Below are 5226 nucleotides of genomic sequence, written 5' to 3' on the forward strand. Positions count from 1 at the left end.
GCTGCCCACTCCACCACCCCAGCCCCGTGGCAGGTGTCCACGCCTGTGCTCTCGGTGCACCTTGTCCTCCAAGCCTTGGGTTCTGTGTTCTGATTGCTGCTTTGGACCCGGGAGGTGCAGACACAGGGACCGGCAGCCATGTTGCTCCCCCACCAGGCGAAGAAGCTTCCAAGGGGTTTAAAAGAACAGACTCAGCTGTTCTATTCTTTCTCCCATGGAAGGATTAGGATATTCAAAAGCAACTGCACGGATAACCTGTATGAACTGAAGGTGGGCTCACAGCCAAAAACTAGTAATAAACCAGGACCCTTAGTCACAAACCTGCAAGAAAATGAATCTGCCAACAATCTGAGGGCTGGAGAGGGTCTTCCCTGGTGCAGCCCCGTGAGCCCGAGGGCGCAGGACCAAACGGAGCTGTGCCAGGAGTCCTGATCTATGGAAACGGTGAGATAATGTGTATGTTAGCAACCTCCTCTACCCAGGGAGAGACCAGGCTCAGGAAAGACTTGCGAAAACCTCAAGCTTTTTTACCTTAGGCTGTTCAGAGACACTTCTAACAAGTGAAAAAATAAACAAACCAAAAATCTGGGGAGAATCTGATTTCCAGAGTTACAATATAAGGGTCCAATGTTCACTTTTCAACAAAGTCACAAAAAATCGTCACTGAGGAAGCATAGACAGCAGACTTGCTAGACGAAGACAACTACCTGAAAGCTGCTCAAAGAACTAAAGAAAGATGCAGACAACGACAGGAAAACAATATATAGTACAACATCTGAAGTGAAAATTCCTTAGAGGAGTTCAAAAGCATGTTTAAACAGGCACAAGAAAGAAACAGTGAACTTAAAGATAAAATGACTGAAAACTTCAAAAATTTTGTAAAAGACACAAATCTACAAATCCAAGAAGTTCAATAAACTTCAGGTAGAATAGACTCACAGACACACCAAGATACATTATAATCAAACTGTCAAAAGGCTAAAACAAAGAGATTCTTGAAAAGCAGCACAGAAGACTTGTCACACACAAGGAATTGTCAATAAGATTACCAGCAAATTTTTCATCACAAATCTTGGTGGCCACAAAGCAGTGGTTGATTTACTCAAATTGACGAAAGAAAACACACACAAACCTGTCAGAATTCTATACCCAGCAACACTGTTCTTTGAAAATGAGGGAGAAATAAGAAAATGAGGGAGTTCATTACCAACAGACCTGCCTTGCAAGAAATGCTAGAGAAGAAAATGGACTACCAATAACACAGTCAATTAACACATATTTAAGAAACTCAAATTCCAACTAAGATAAACTCAAAGACCCACAGCAAACACTGAAAAACTGAAGGGAAAAATAGACAGCTTTACAATAATAGTAGGAGACTTCAATAACCTACTCTCAGTAGGTTAGAACCCCCAGACAGATCAGTAAGGAAAAGAGGACTTGAATAACACAGGCCAACTACTCTACAGACATACGCAGAACACTCCACCCAACAACAGCATAACGCACATACCCTCAAATGTACATGGGACATTCTCCAGATGGAATGTATGTTAGGCCATAAAACAAGTCTCAAGAAGTTTTAAAAGATTGAAACCACACAAAGTATTTTTTCTTATCACAATGGAATAAAATCAATAATGAAAGGGAAATTCATAAATATGTGTAAATTCAGCAACACATTACAAGGGAAAATAGAAAATATCTTGAGATAAAGGACAATGTAGTTATAGCATATCAAAACTAAAAGTAGTAAGGAGGAAATTATAGCTGTACATGCTTACTTACATTAAAAAAGAAGAGGGTCTCAAATCAGTCTACTTTATACCTTAAGGAACTAGATAAAAAAAGAAAAAAAAAAACACTAAATCTCTAAGCAAACAGTGGAAGGAAATAATATTATAGCAGAGATAAATAAAACAGAGAAGAGAAAAACAACAGAAAAATCAGAGGCCAAGGGTTGGTTCTTACAAAAAAGAACACATAAAATCAACTAATGACAGACCTTTAGTCAATAAGAAAAATTAAAATTAAAATTAAAATCAGCCCTAACTGGTTTGGCTCAGTGGATAGAGCGTTGGTCTGTGGACTGAAAGGTCCCAGGTTCGATTCCGGTCAAGGGCATATACCTTGGTTGCGGGCACATCCCTAGTAGCAGGGTGTGCAGGAGGCAGCTGATCGATGTTTCTCTTTCATCGATGTTTCTAACTCTCTATCCCTCTCCTTTCCTCTCTGTAAAAAATCAATAAAATATATTTTAAAAAATTAAAATCAGAAAAGAGGTGACAGTAATTACAAATTTTACAGAAATAAAAACGATTATGAAAGCACATAACAATGCAGGGGTTAGGGGCGCTAACCCCTATGTAGTTGAAAATCTGCAGATAACTTTAAAAAATATATTTTTATTGATTTGAGAGGAAGGGGGAGAGAGAGAGAGAGAGAGAGAGAGAGAGAGAGAGAGAGATAAACATTAATGATGAGAGAGAACTATTGATCGGCTGCCTTCTGCATGCCCCACACTGGGGATTGAGCCTGCAACCCAGGCATGTGCCTTGACCGGGAATCGAATAGTGACCTCCTGGCTCATAGGTTGTCGTTCAACCACTGAGTCATGCCAGCCGGGCTGTGCAGATAACTTTTGACTCTCCAAAAACTTACTACTAATAGCCTACTTTTAACCGGAAGCTTTACCAATAACACAGTCAATTAACACATATCTTGTATATGTATTATATACTGTGGTCATATAAAAAAAGTAAGCTAGATAAAAGAAAATGTTATTAAGAAAATCATAAGGGCCCTGGCCAGTGTCGCTCAGTTGGTTGGGCATCCTCCCATGCACTGAATAGTTGCTGATTTGATTCCTGGTCCGGGCACATGCCCAGGTTGTGGGCTCGATCCCAGGTAGTGCGTGTGGAGGAGGCAACCGATAGATGTTCTACTCTCACATGCATGTTTCTCTCTCTTTCCCTCTCTAAGTCAATAAAAAATCTTAAAAAGAAAAAAGGAGCCTGGCTGGTGTGGCTCAGTGGCTAAGCATTGACCCATGAACCAGGAGGTCTCAGTTCAATTCCTAGTCAGGGCACATGCCCGGGTTGCAGGCTCGATCCCCTGTGTGGGATATGCAGGAGGCAGCCAATTGATGATTCTTTCTCACTGTTAATGTGTCTATCTCTATCTCCCTCTTCCTTCCTCTCTGAAATCAATAAAAATATGTATCAAAAAAAAAGAAAGATTACATAGAAAGTTTTGCCAAAAAAAGGGAAGAAAACCATAAGAGAAACTCATTTACATTACTGTACTGTATTTATCAATACTGTAAGTTTACATTGTCTGCTTATAAGATGAATTATCTATCAGTAGTAAGTACATCTATGTTGTCATATAAAATACTGTAAATGTTATAGGTATTACTAACAGACATAAAAAATGAAAAGGTAATGTGAAAAAATTTATATTCACTTACAGTATGGTGATTTATCCATTGATAACAAAGAAGCAGCAATATGATTGCTTTATAATGTTCTAGTGCAGTGGTCGGCAAACTCATTAGTCAACAGAGCCAAATATCAACAGTACAATGATTGAAATTTCTTTTGAGAGCCAAATTTTTAAAACTTAAACTTCTTCTAACGCCACTTCTTCAACATAGACTCGCCCAGGCCGTGGTATCTTGTGGAAGAGTCACACTCAAGGGGCCAAAGAGCCGCATGTGGCTCGCGAGCCGCAGTTTGCCGACCACGGTTCTAGTGTACTCAATACAATTGCTTCACAGTAGTTAAGGAATTCTCAAAAAAATTTTCCAATATATTTATCAAATAAAATGCATGGTTTTTGTTCAGGAAGTAGATCCATGCATGCAGTTCAAACCCATTTTGTTGAAGGGTCAACTGTACTATGAAATGTCAACAAATGAAAATTTCTAGAAACACACAAATTACCAAGGCTGAATCATAAAGAAATAGAAAATCCGAATGGACTTATAATGAGCAAGGAGATTAAATCAGAAGTAAAAAGCTTGTCAACAAATAAAGCCCAGGATCGTAACTAGTAAATTCTACCAACCCTTCCCAAGCTCTTCCAAAAGCTCGAAGAGGAAGAAACGCTTCCTCATTCAGTCCATGAGGCCAGAGACACCACAAGGAAACGACAGGTTAGCATCCCTCCTGAATACTGATGTAAAATCTCCAACAAAATATTAGCAAATTGAATCCAACAGCATAAAAAGGATGATGCATCATGACAAAGTAGAATTCCTGGAATGCAAGGATTATTCAATACAAAATAAATCAATGTAATATACCATATAAATGAACGAAGGGGGGAAATCAAATGATCATCTCGATTGATGCAGCAAAATCATCTGACAAAATTGAACACCTTTTCACAATGAAAACACCCAACAAACTAGGAACAGAAGGAAAGGCCCTCCACACATAAAGGCCACAGCTGATGGCACCCCCCGGGGTGAATGACTGCCAGCTTTTCCTAAGAGGAGATGCTCACATTCACCACTTCCGGTCAGCACTGTTAGGACTGAAGTCCCAGCCAGAGCAATCAGGCAAGACAAAGATGAAAGGCATCAGATTAGAAAGGAAGAAATAAAATGATCTGTTTATAGACATGATCCTTATGCAGAAAACCCTGAAGAACATACATGTCCACTGTTACAACTATAAATGAAATCAGCAAACCCAAATCAGCTGTTTCTACACACCAACAATGAACAATCCAAAAAGAAAATTAAGGAAACAATTCAACTTAAAATAGCATTGAAAAGAATACAATTCTTAGGACTGAACTTAGCCAAGGAGGCAAAAGACTTCTACACTGAAAACTACAGAACATTGCTTAAAAGAAAGAAAAGAAGACTCAAGATATCAGTCTGTAATCTTTTCTGGGTACCATGGCCCTGTCAACTTGTCACATAAAATTTACTTATCACACCAAGTGTTCATTAAATGAATGGAAAAACAAAATGTGGTATATTCCTCCAATGGAGTATTGCTCAGCCATAAAAAAAGGTAAACTTTGATATATGCTCTAACATGGATGGACCTTGCAAATATTATGCTAAGTGAAATGAATCAGACACAGAAGGACAAATATTGTATGATTTCACCTATATGAAGAATAGGCAAACTCATAGAAAGTAGAATAGAGGTTACCAAGGCTTGGGGGAGAGGAAGGAAGGGGAGTTATTGGTAATGGGCACAGTTTCAG

This window comes from Eptesicus fuscus, chromosome 6, assembly GCF_027574615.1.
Source record: "Eptesicus fuscus isolate TK198812 chromosome 6, DD_ASM_mEF_20220401, whole genome shotgun sequence".
Lineage (NCBI taxonomy): Eukaryota > Metazoa > Chordata > Mammalia > Chiroptera > Vespertilionidae > Eptesicus > Eptesicus fuscus.